This window comes from Capsicum annuum, chromosome 4, assembly GCF_002878395.1.
Source record: "Capsicum annuum cultivar UCD-10X-F1 chromosome 4, UCD10Xv1.1, whole genome shotgun sequence".
In the NCBI taxonomy this organism is placed as follows: Eukaryota; Viridiplantae; Streptophyta; class Magnoliopsida; order Solanales; family Solanaceae; genus Capsicum; species Capsicum annuum.
Window position 1 is genome coordinate 178,169,448 of NC_061114.1, and position 13,888 is coordinate 178,183,335.

At 35.3% G+C, this 13,888-nt stretch overlaps 1 pseudogene; it reads right to left on the minus strand.

Annotated features, from left to right (window-relative positions):
- Positions 1-786: 786 nt before the first annotated feature.
- On the minus strand, positions 787-13,310 carry LOC107868804 (annotated as a pseudogene).
- Between the last annotated feature and the right edge of the window lie 578 nt (positions 13,311-13,888).

Consider the following 13,888-nt stretch of genomic DNA (forward strand, 5'->3'; position numbering starts at 1 on the left):
CATTCACTCACACTACCAGAAATTGGGCCTATGGCGATACAGGAAAAATCATTACAGTAGATGAGGAAACCATTGCTATAGAGGTATTGCGACAGTTAACAAACTATTTCATTAGGTCGCGTGGCCATAACTCTATTGCTATGGTTTTTGCAATGATTTATGAAACTGTTGCTATATATGATTGTAGCAACGATTTTTACGATCACTACCACAACACTTATTTGACATAAATTGCAACGAAATAAACTATTGCAAAAGAATTTTATGCAACGGTTTTTATATCTAATGCAACGGTTTATATATCTATTGCAATAACTCACATGATACTATTGGAACAATTTTGTCGTTAATTCTATAGTTTGTTTGGTGACATATATACTCTATAGCAATGGTTTACAAGCTGTTTCCATAGGGTCTTATGCAACGGTTGTTTCTACCTATATCAATAGTAAATTATACTATTGCAACGGTTTTATGATTAATTATACAATGGTTTATTATATCTATATCAATAGTTAATTATACTATTGCAATGGTTTTATGATTAATGCTACAGTATTTAGCTATTCAACTTACTTCCTAGAAAAAGGAATTAAATGACAGGCAAAAGAAACATAGTAACAAAATAACAGAAATAATAGAGTTTGATGAAAAAGATCCTTAATAGAGCTAACAATTGAGGCTCACAAAAATAAAACTTAAAAAAAATTAGAAATCTGTGTTTTAGCTTCTTTGATCCTCACAATGCTTTATAAACTATCATATATTTTCTTTCCCCTGAGGAACTCATCTTTCTTTTATGGCAGAACATTCATCGCCAATCATTTTATCAGACTCAGAGAGATCCTTGGCATCATCTTGATGATGATCAATAGTAATCATACCTTTTGTTCCATTTGAAGAACCCATGATGTTGAAGGAAGATTTAGCAAAAAGAGTGATAGATGCAGGAAAATTGGATGAAAGAAACATTGACAAGTCATCCATGTATTTTAGAAATTAAAAGATGAAATCATAGGCATCTAAAGGAGAGATCTTCTTTTTCTCGAGTTTCTTGTGCAAACCGTATGTTATAGTATCCAGCTCCTTACCTTTAAAATCTTCACTTCCACAGAAAACTTTTTTAACATATTCAAGATCTTTTCTTAGTTTCCTCACCCCATCCCTTTGCACAATGCATGTAAACCTCTAGAAAAAACAAACATTTCACTGGCATGTCAGATGGCCCTCTAATACTTTGACATGGATTAAAAAGATTTCTCTAACCAACACAAAAAACATGGCACTAGTGTGCACATGCATCACAACCTACCCAACAGCAAGTATTACTGGCATAATCAAAGTTAAAACATACTTGACACATGCATTTGTTGCAGAATCCCTTATTTCTAGGATAAATTTTGTGTTTATAATTCACAACAGGTTGCGCCCTTTTGCAGCATTTATTATGAAACCTTTCAAGTGAAAAAATCTCAATCAATTCAGTGGCTTGAAGGTGGTTTTCCAAAGATAAGAAGCTTCTATGACCCATTTTTATGGAAACAAAAATTTCCAGTTGAGTCTTATTACACTCCGAGAGAGTCTAAATAGTAAGATCGGATCTCTGATTAAACCTACTCTGGAGGCTAACCAAAAAGTCTTTTTTCTCAGGAATTGCAATTAGGCTTCTCAAGTATTCCTTAGTCGATTTAACTGCTTCATCAGGAAGCTCTTGCAAAATCTGAGTCATAAGAGGAATAGACTCTGAAAAAGTGCTCTTCCTCCATCCTTATTCCTTAAACTATTGAATCTCCTATCAATCTAGCAGGAAACTCAAATAGGAAAAATAGATTGTTGTTTGAGTTACTGATCCTATCATTATCATTATCATTATTGACCTGCAATCGACAACCAAGAGCTAAACTAGTCATATAAATGATATCATGTAATGATAATTGATTAAAAGAAGCTTCACTAACCTCTAGAATAATATTTCGCTGCTTGATTCCATCACTTGTTTCCATGAAACTAAAAAGAATAGAAACTTTTGATTAATAGAAGTCCCAATATTTCTTACACACATTTGTTCTTGTATGAGTATTGAACTTGGGCAATCTTAAGTTTGTTTTTCCCTTTTATTAAAGGTGAAATTAATTTTCAAAACTTCAGTAAGAGTTTCCCTATCTTAGGAACATCTATCCTCCTATGGTAACCTTAATTATAGATAATTCATTGGGAAGACTGAAGATCGCCCTGAGGTAAACTCCAGACGGTGTTGTGAAAGGCTAGTTAAGGCGCACCTCAAGCAGAGGTTTATTCCCGTCGCTTAAGTTGCGCTTTAATGTAGGCAAGGCACTAAGATTGCGCCTCATTCTCCATGAGTTCTATCTTGAATTAAGAGATAGTAAAAAAGCAAATTCAAGTTGTATTAGTTAAGGAAAACATTATGAATGAGTTTGTTACTGTTTTACTCAAATAACATATACATTTTTATATTTTCTCTTCAAATGGCTTTTTATACTAAAACCTACATTTAAATTCAACTTTTCACTTGAAGTCTCAACAAATCTGGGGCACTTTTAAGAGCTTTTGACCATTAAATTCAACGTTGCACTTGAAGTCTCAACAAATTTGGGGCACTTTTAAGAGCTTCCAAGCTTATTAAGAGTTGGTTATGTCCTTATCAATAGAGCTTTATATACACAGAGACACTAAAACTCTCATTGCTATGTAGGCAAAGCTATTATTTGTATAGTCTGTGAACCACTACAATAGCGTCGGACATTACTCAACATCTACGCTGTTAGGAGGTAAATATACCAGCTGATACAATCAGGAAAACTTAGACATTTATTTAATACAACATCGGGACATTTCGATTACCAATCAAAAAAAAGATTAGTAATGGTTGGAGACACTAGTCACTGTGATAGGGAGATGATGAACACTGCTACATAAAAGAAAATTTTACATTTCGTCTTCCTTGAGAATTAACAAATACCTTCAAAATTATGATGAAAATGCTTCTGATAATTCTGTTGTTAATGCAAAAAGATTTCTTTTTTCAACTGAAGTAATGATTAACTACTTAATAAAGATATGATTGTTTTCGTTCCTGCACAATAGCCAAAGATGAACATCAATGAGAAAATGATGTGAACAGTTACAAAGCTCTAACCATGAGGTATTTTTGCTCACTTTCATGGAAAAAGACATTGAAATTACAAACTGGCACAAAAACTGAATAATAAGCAAATTATAGAATTCAGATCGAAATTTTATGCTAGCCACTAGAAGGTGTGCTTGCAAAGCTAGATAGAAAACAACAAAAATAAACTTCAGATCGAGAGCTAGACAGGTCTTGCTAGGTAGGCAAAGACGGGTTAGAATGGATAGCTTATAGGTGGGATTGACGAGATAGATCACTATTAAAACAACAACTTTACCTTGAAGTACAAGATGTGTGGTGATTTTACATGGATGCTTTTGTTTAAATCGATCATCAATGATAGCAATGTTAACTTTGGCACTCCTTTATCACCACCAAGTCCAAGTAACCATTTGAAAATTGCAAAAGTGCTAAGTTATAATGCACGTATTGGAAGTTAAAATAGTTACAGCTTAGTACTTCTGTGAAATTACAATAAGAATGTATTAGCTAGGATTATATAAACAGGCCAGTGTGTTTTCTACGAATTCAAATCCATATGCCATGTCAAAATGAGATAAACAAATTGAAATTGAGCAATAACTAGTAATTGTTAAGTTCAAAGAAAAAAAAAACAACCTTGGCATCAAGGGCTGCGAGAGCATCTTGACCTCCCCAGGGTACGTTATGAAGCCAAATTGATATGAAATTCCCCTCAATCTTACGGTTGAATTACTTCATATGCAAAGCAGGACCACGATATCCCTTGTGCTGAACAAAATTCGATTCAACTTCACTACTGGTTTCACCTTTTGGTTCAGCTGGTTCACCAAAAGATTCATAACCTGGTGCAGCCACAAATTTTATACAACCATTATACCTCCTAAGCTGGAATATTCATTGCATTCCCTGACCAAATAGTATCGGACTAGTGTTAACGAGGATAATGATGATGCGTTAAAGAAAATATATCATGTTTAAATCTACTCTCTTGTCACAGGAAATACTTCAACGTTTTTTTATGACATCAGTGTCCTACTGAGTACCTTATCCTTTCACATGTCTACCAAATAACTCTACCACGATAGCTTAAGTAAATAGGAACAAATCAACTTCTTAGTGGTTACATATAGCAATTCAAATAAAACTTATAAGAATTACTTTATTGAATTGAGAGATGATGTAATATGTGCACAACTGCTACTTGGCCACACTATTACTGAAGCTTCCCACATCATTATCTGCAAATCAAATAGAAAATATACATTATAATCAGTTATTAACTTATCTTTTTCTACTTCACCAGTCTTCCAAAATTGCTATTATGTAATCTTCATGCATGTTAGTAATTTTTTTAACTATATACAATAATTAAAGAAACTATATACCTGGTCGCACTAATAAATAAGCATAAAATGAAGATTTACTCACCATGTTAAACACCACACAAGAGTCCACGTCACATAAATTCTGCAATTTTGGTTAGGTAATTGATTTATTAGTAAAGCATAGTTTTAAAGCAGATCTCCAGTTGTCAATTCAAGAGCGATAATTTCATATTTCTCAAACTCTAAAAAATTGTAAAATTATGATTAGTTTGCAAAATGCTAAGAGCAAAAATAAAATGTAAGTTATATAAATCAGAAGAAATATTTGGGCCTAGGACAATCTGAAAAGGCACTCACAGAGAATAAATTTTTCATATCCTGTACGATTTGAGCTCAACAACACTATACCGAACTCATACATAATTACAAAATCAGCATTGAAACAAAGATAATTTCTCTGTTCTGGCCTACCAACTGGCTGCATCAGGGAAAAGGGCCAAATATACCTGAACTATTCAGCATCACCAAGAGCGCCTCACCAAGCCGAGTACAACCCACCAAAAATTCCTAAAACATGAAGCCAAATGTGTCCAATTTTATATTGAAAGCTTTGCCTTTAGTGGCTACTTCTGACAACTGTGGCGCCGTCTCACTGGAACTCCAAATCAAAAATTAGCGACGTAATTTAATGGGAAATTACCTCAGCAACCTAAATTTGTCATAGATTATTTTGTAGCAACTGTGACCGAAAAAAGAAGATGATTGGAAAAGTTAAAGTTCCCTTCATAAATTCCCTTCAAATTGAAAATTTTTCCGCCAGTGGCGACTTCTGACGACGGCGGTGTCGCATCGCCGGAGCTCCAAACCAAAAATTTGCAATGCAATTCTATGGGAAGTTACCCCAGCTACCTAAATTTTCCATAGATTATTTCATCTTCATAATGGAAATTTCGTCTTCAGCGCAGCAATTGAAGGTCAAAATGCGTATTTAAATTCTAATTTGTTTTGAGTTTAGTGAGATAAAATTGGAGAAGAGAGGGAAAAAGGATTAGATTTTTTTGCTTTTGGTGGGTTATGAAAATAAGAGGGGGAAATAGAGAGATTTAATGACTATTGTAATTGATAAATGGGTGTTGCCATAGATTATTTTGTAGCGACTGTTCATAAATTATTGTTATATGGAAGTCTATTGCAACGGTTATAAATTAGTGGCAACGGTTGTGTTTTTAAATCGTGGTATTAGAATCAAACTTTTTAGCTGATTGTAACCATTTCTATAGACTGTCTATAGCAACATTTTATGAACCGTTGCTTAAAAACTTGTTGCCATAGGTCCAATTTCTGGTAGTGTCAGTATTCCACGTATTGTTATTGAGAAAGTGTGTGGGTGATTTGTCGCTGATTGTGCCTATTAAAGATATTAGTATTTTGGGTTCCTTGTCTTATAAGGAAGTCTAAGTTGAAATCTTGGATCGTCAAGTTCGTTGGTTGCGGACAAAGGACGTAGCTTCGATAAATATTCTATGGAGGAACCACAAAATTTAAGGGGCTACTTAGGAAGCTGAAGAGGACATGAAATCCAAATATCCATTCCGATTCCATATTCTAGAAAATTATGCCTGAGGTATATGTTGATCGTAACATCTTTCTATTCTATCTTTGTTAAAGGGAAATTGTAAATTCCTGGATATTCCTATTTCTATCTTAAAGGCAATAGTAGTAATGTTTGGGGCCTAATTATGTTGGTAAATACCTTTTTACATCATTAGGGGATGAATGATCCAAGTGGGGAAGAATTGAAACACCTCATATTTTTTACCTTTAAAACTTCTTAAGCTCTGAGCTCACTGTCTTGGTTATGACTTGACCCCATGATTCGTAGGGTGTCTCGACAGTTCAGGTGACCTTAGTCATAGGGTGAATAGTGTGTGGTGTTGATTTTCTGTCTTGGGTATAATTTGAGGGCACAAGTCATAAAGACTCGTGACGAGTCGCAACCAAATCATGTAAGTTTGTATCGTGATTCTTCTCTGGGTATGAGTGGATCACTAAGATCTGTAGGAATATATTATCAGTCGTGGGTGAAAATTGTAGGGAATCCAGTTTTTAAACCATTTGAGTTTTATGTTGACTACCATTGGACCTTACGAGTCGTAGGGACTCATTACGAGTTGGTTGCTTGGTAAGACTTTCGTTATGAGTCAATGGTTGACTCCTAATCAAAGGCGACATTTTTTGAACTTTAAGTTAAAGGGAATTCTGGACATTTTCCCTTTTTTCCAACTTGAAACCCACGTGTTATAACTTCTTTAGGTTATCCTTGGACCTCATAAACACATCAAATAAACTCTCAAACACTCTTAAATCCTCAAGGTCAAGAACACTTAGGGTTTTCAAGAGATTAATCAATTGAGGTTTCCAAGGGTGATTTCTCTCTATACTACTTGGTGTTTAAGTCATGTTACTCTTTTCTCATTGTCAATTTTGTAAAAGCATGTGATTTAAAGTATTATTCATGGAATATTGATGTTGGGTTTTGAACTATGGGTTGAGGGTTTTTAACATAAATTATTTAAATGTTTCTCCTTTGATATTTATGAATTCATTATGTTTAAATTGATAGTTGGTAAATCATTGGCGTGCATTGGAATGGTGGATGTAAACTAGGGTACAATGGAATACCCAAATTAACTATTTTAGTATGGAAATAATTAATAAACTCAACTCACTTCCATGATTTATTTTGATTTATGTATTACCACTTGGCTTGGCTTGTTTCTTGAAACTGATGCATGGTATAAATGGTTAAATGGTTAAGGAAGGTTTTAAAAATATTACGGGGTACAAAGGAACCCCCAAATAAATGATTTACGAAAACCTTGTGGGGTACACAGGAATCCCCCAAGTAATTTTAATAATGGAGTCTGTGGGGTACACAAAATCTCCTAAGTCTTAGCTTAATGATATTATTTGCAAGCTATAGTCGGTATGATGATACCTCTTTGTAATTCCTTAACAATTGACTCCTGGAATTGGTGGTTTGGTTATGTGTTAATGTTAATTGTGCAATAATGGTGGTTGTGACAGCTAGCTATGAAGGTGTGATTTTGAAGGATGGACACTGGAAACTCATGTTTACCGACATGAGGGTTGGACTTGACGACTGTGTGCTTGTAGGGTACAAGGGAATCCACTAAGTTTATACATGTATATATGTATAATAGAGGGAAAAGGGTACAAGAGAATCTGCGACTATTTATTATATCTCTGATTCGTGCGGATAACATGCACTAGGGCTCGTTCAGGCGGTAATACTGGACCTATATAGCCCGTGGGTAGACTTATGATGGTAAAACTATACAACCTAGGTTAAGGATTTGAAATGCATGTCAAACCTTGTTCCCTCTCCCTATTTGGTATATATGTCTATGTGTATTGGCATATGGTTATGTGCATTTATTTTACTTTATTTTAGATTGATGGTGTTACTTTATCTATATCCCAAGTTACATGCTGGAGTTTACCCCGTTAACCATCTTTTGATGTTGTATCCCCATGCGATGAGGAACATACCATACTTTCACTCTTCCTACTCAATGACCAGGTGATTTGGGGACAACTTTCGAGTTAGGTCGAAGTGGTGAGCTTTCATATTTTTAAAGACCCTATTTCATACAATGTATTTCTTTATGTCCTTACTATTCCTTTGGTCTTGATTTTGGCTATGGTCTGGGGCATGTCCCGACTGGATATTCATTGGTTTTGATTAGAGACTTTCACGAACTACTGTGGGCATGAACGGTATCGGTATCTGTGCTAGCATTGGCATTGGTATTGGTAATGGTTGGATGTTTAGTTGTAAATGGTGATTTTTGTTATAGACTTATTATAATGTTTTAAAATTTTTATTCTCCTATCTTGTTATATTTTCAAAATTCATCCGACGCGGGATGTAAGGTGGGCAGCAGTTTGGGTATTAGGGGTGGTCCTTGGTCCTAGTTGGACTTGAGATACCTGACATAGCCAGGCTCAGGTTCGGATCGTATCAAACTTCTTAATTGGAAAATAGAAGAAGAAATATGAAATCAATGCATAATATTTCAAGCTCTTGCCGATATTGTTTTCCACAAGTCAATCACTATTCAATAACCTTCATTTTAAAAATATAATAAGCACTAAAAATATAATAACTCAAAGAGTTAATGTGGTTATTTCTACAAAATCTTATAATGTCTTTATTTAGCATTAATTTCTTTTATTTTTCTAAAACTTTTTTTTTGCATATTGTTAAGCTTCTATGTTTATTTCTTATAATGAAAGGAATGAAATTCATTCAAAAGTTGGAGACTTGGAGTTCTGCATGTGTATGAATACTAATTTTTTTTCTATATCTAAAATTTAAATAAGCTTATAAGTTTTTTTTTAAAAAAAAATATTATATCTATATAATATATAAATTTTGTAAAGTAAATGTGATTGAATTTAAATTTTATTTTATTTTATCCATGATTGATCACAAATTTTACAAGTATACTTTTAAAGTTATGATCTGTTTAACACGTTCATGTATAATGTGACGGATTACATGCTATACTAATTAAGAAACAAAATAATATACAAAAGGTATTAAAAACTCTTGAAATTAATATCCTTGAACATATATGGTTTACAAATGTTGAGGATTTATCAAAGGGAACTACTTGATTTTAGAAGAGTCTCGTCTGAAGTCTCAAGATTATGTCTCTATCTCTGAAAGACTACTTGATTTTTTTAAATTGCTATTACCTTCAAAGACAATTTCAAAAAATCAATCTAAATCAAATATTATTTTAAATTAATTTTTCTGTCAACAACAAAAACAACATACTAAGTGAGTTTTCACACATAGAGTCTAAGCATATGCAAATCTTACTTCTACCTCGTAGAGGCAATGATTTAGTTTTAAGAGACTCACGGTCCAAGTGCAATAAATTTAAACACAAGAAGAAGAAAACACAATAAAGAAATCATAACAGTTAATAAGAAAAGCAATGTAGCAGCATACATGCAAGGAATAGTAATACAATTGATACCTAAATATAGCAAGACATATTATCATCATGAAGTACCCAAGGTTTCTGTTCCTTGGAAATTTCCTGGATTTCTGGTCTCTATCTAGGATACGACTAGGGGAAACGACTCATACACTGGGGTACGAGTGGTATGGGTTAGTTGTATGGTGATCATTTTGGTTGATAGGTTGGATTTAAGTTCTATAATGGGTATGACTTGAGTTGTACTAGTCGTATCGGTGGATACGGGTAGGCTAAGTTGGATCTGAGTACGAGTGGCTCACCATGAGCTGCAAGATAGTGTAAATTCGTACCATGGACTCGTATGGTGGGCAATGTTCAATCCTCTTTAGATTTTATTCTGTAAGGGGTACGAATCATGGGTACTAATCGTATACTTAGATATGACATGATTTAGGTGAGTCGTACCATGGACATTGTTGGGTCCAAGGGAGATAGCCTTGGGTCGAGTGGTGGGTACCACTCATATTGGAGATTACGACTAGTATGGATAGTCATACCCACCTGACAAGATTTTTCAGAGTTTAAGTGAGGGCAATTTGGACATTTTCCCACTTAATCTAATAAGTTCCCATGACTTATATTCCTATTGAGGGATTGTTTGCCCTATTATTCTATTCATTAACACTTAGAAATGTCTCTTAAACACTCTATAATTCTCTGTAAGTTTTTTGGGCAAAGGAAGGCTAGGTTTTATCTTAAGGATTAATTTGGGGCTTGTGTTAATGATTTCTCTCTTTCATCTTCTTGGTTTAAGGCATGTTCTCTTCCATCGTTGTTAGTTCCAACTAAAGGCATGGTTTTATACCATGTTTTCATGGTTTGGTATTGTATGGTTTTGGGTTTTTAAATATAATATGGAGGTTTTATTTATAAATGCTTGGTCATGGTTTACCCGTGTTTTAATTATGCTTTAATTATTTTGGGTTTTGGATAATTGGTTGCATGGGAATGGTAATTTGGTAATTGTCTTTAGTTTTGGAAATACTATGTCCCCAATATGTTTGATAAAATACCTATGAGAATATTCTCACCTTATGCATAGTTTAAACTTGGTAATGAAACCCTAAATGGTTAATGGTTTGGAATAGTCAAAATAGAATGGTTTTGGGTTTAACAAACATTATTACGGGGTACAATAGAATCCCCCAAGTAATCATAATAATGGAATACTTGTGGGGTACATGGGACACCCCCAAGTTAATTGGATAATGTTATCTATGGGTACATGGGAATCCCTTGATCTCAAAAAAGTTTGGGTAAGGACAATACTTGTAAGCTATTGTTGGTATGATGATGCCACTAAGTATATTCTCTATTAATAACAATTGTTTGGTTGGTTGGAAATAGTTTTAATTGGGCAATAATGGCAGGGAGTGATAGCTAACCGTGAAGGTGGGAGTTCAATGAAAAAACATTGGAAACACATGTCCCGACAGTAGGGGTAGGTCATGGCGATGTTAAATGATACTATGAGGTACATGGGAATCCTCTAAGTACACTGTACATATGTATCATAGAGGGTAAGGGTACTTGGGAATCCCCTACTCTAATGGTATCTCTGGTTTATTTGGGTACATGCATCAAGGCCTATTCAGAGGGTTACACTAGACCCATATAGCTCATGGGTGGTTAAGGACAGTTAAGCTACACATACCCAGGTTAATGATTTTAAATGTGTGCTAAACCCAGTTCCCTTTCCTGACATGGTTATATATATGTATGGTTTATATGTAAATGGTTGGTTTATTTTATTTTATTGGTTGGCATTATTTTATCCTTATCCTGAGTTCATGCTACAGTTTAATCGCTGACTCATCTTGGGCGATGTATCCCTATGCAATTCAGGAACTGGCCATTCTACTCCTTTTATTTAGCTATCGTACATTCAGGATCAACTTTTGAATTGAAGTAGTGAGCTTCCATTTTTTTGGAAGGCTCCATTTCATTCATATTATTTCATAAATTAATTTATTTATGGATATTTATTTTTTATATGGTTGGGGACATGTCCCAATTGGATTTTTGTATTATTTTTCTTATAGGCTTTTGTGGAACTACTATGGGTTGTATGAGTGGAATCGGTATTGATGTTAGCCTTGGCATTGGCATTGGTATTGGTATTAGGGCTGATACTGTATGAGTGGAATCGGTATTGATGTTAGCCTTGGCATTGGCATTGGTATTAGGGCCGATACTGTAGGACTAAATTTATCACTGTTCCATTCTCTTTTATTTTGGGATTATATATATAATTATTATGGAACTTATATAGTTATAGTTTGGTTGGTTTGGCTATTGGTTGGGTTCAAAAGGGTAGTTTTAATTGGGTCGGTCTCAGTTATAGACCTATCCCAGAGTTTGTAATTTAGACAATAAAGTTATCCTGTTATATGTTTGAAATTTAGCCAACTTAGGGCAGGCGGCTGGAGGTTGGGTTGGGTAACGAGGGTAGTCTCCGATCCTAGTCAGACTTGGGACACCCATACGATAAGACCCCGAGTTGGGTCTTGTCAAGTTGGTATTAGAGCCCGATTTATGGTCAATTAGGAGTCCACAAAGCCGTGTCTAGTATAGTCTCTTTTAAGGGTGTGTAGCACGCTACACTCATAAGAGAGAGGCTATAAGACATTTAGAAATGTTTCACTTTCTTAGTATTATGTTTTCAAGCTGGAGTCTAAGTCCTGAATTTCTTCTAATCCTTATTTGTGCACTTTTCAGATCATGCCTCGATGATCTGGAACATAAGAAAAAAATTTGTCCCATCCGGGGATGATGCTGATGGGGTACACCCTACACCTAGAGTTTGCACTCGATCTTAGGGTCCTATCCCTTATAGTTTTAGAGTTCCATCGATTGTTACTAGTCCTCCTCAGGGTGAGGTGACTAATGCAGAATTTTGTCAATCGACTCATAGTATCGCTCAGTTGGTTGCTGCTTAGGCTGAGTGGGACGCATCTGGCGTTCTATTTGCTGAACCCAACAAGGGTTGGCCAATTTATAAATATGCATCTTTCTGCTTTTACTGGTGTAAAGGTGGAGAAGGAACCTTAGGCTTTCTTATATGAAATGGAGAAAATCTTTAGAGTGATGCAGGCCACTAATATAGAAGGAGTAAATTTTGCAACTTATCAACTCAAGGATTTTATGTACCAATGGTACAAGAAGTGGGATAGGGATAGGGGTGATATGGAGAATTTGTCATTGTTGGTGGCCTTTCCTAATGCCTTCTTAGATTGCTTCTTTCCTCAGGAGCTGAAGGAAGCAAAGATGGAGGAGTTTGTGAATCTTAAGTAGTGAAGAATGTTTTTCAAGGAATATGCCTTGAAGTTTCATCAGCAGTCAAGGTATGCTTCAGACTTGGTGTCACATATGAGAGCAAGGATGAGAAAATTCACTTCTGGGCTATCTCAGGATTTGATCCTTAAAAGAAAGAATTCTTTGCTGATTAAGGATATGGATATTTCAAGGTTGGTTGTCCACATGCTACTGGTGAAGAATGAAAAGAAAAAATAGGCAAAGTTTAGGAAAAGGAAGGGTAAGAGGAGCAGTTTCTCTGAGAAAGGTGGTTCTCAGTAACAGGGTGGTCGGGGTGGTGGAAAATAGCCAAAGAAGAAGTGGGGGAGTTCTAGTTCCTTTTCTACTGCTAGCACTTCTTACCTTGAGCAGTTGGATACCAGGCGTCCGGAAGGTGGTTATAATTTTTGGGCACAAGGTTCCCAATCTCATACAAGTGGGGCACAGTTGGCTTCTTCGTGTCCCCCTTGCTGGCTCTGTGGTCATCTTTATTGGGGATTTTATGATAAAGAGAGGGACAAGTGTTTTAAATGTGGCTAGCTAGGTCATATTCTTAGAAACTATCCGGTTGGTGAGGGTGATTCAGGAGTGGTCAAAGCTCCAGTTGCTCCATCTTCTTCTCCTGCACCTAGTGGTGCATCTTCTGTGTCTGCTCTTTCTTCTGGTACCAGCACAGGCTAGAATAAGTTATATGCTCTTGCATCTCGGTAGGAATCTAAGGAATCACCTGATATCGTTATTGGTATGTTACAACTCTTTTCTCATGACGTGTATTTTCTGTTTGATTCGGGGTCAACTTCTTCTTTATGACCCCGTATATGGCTGTATATTTTGGTTTTGATCCTAAGATTGTTTCGGATCTCTTTTCTATTTCTACCTCGATAGGTGACTCCGTTATTACTAAAAGGGTCTATAAGGGGGGTGTGGTATCTGTTAGTAGCAAGCAAACCTTGGTAGATCTGTTTGAGCTAGATATGGTGGATTTTTATGTTATTCTGGGGATGGATTGGATACACTCTTGTTACACGTCCTTAGATTGTCGGACCCATAAGACCATCTTTAGG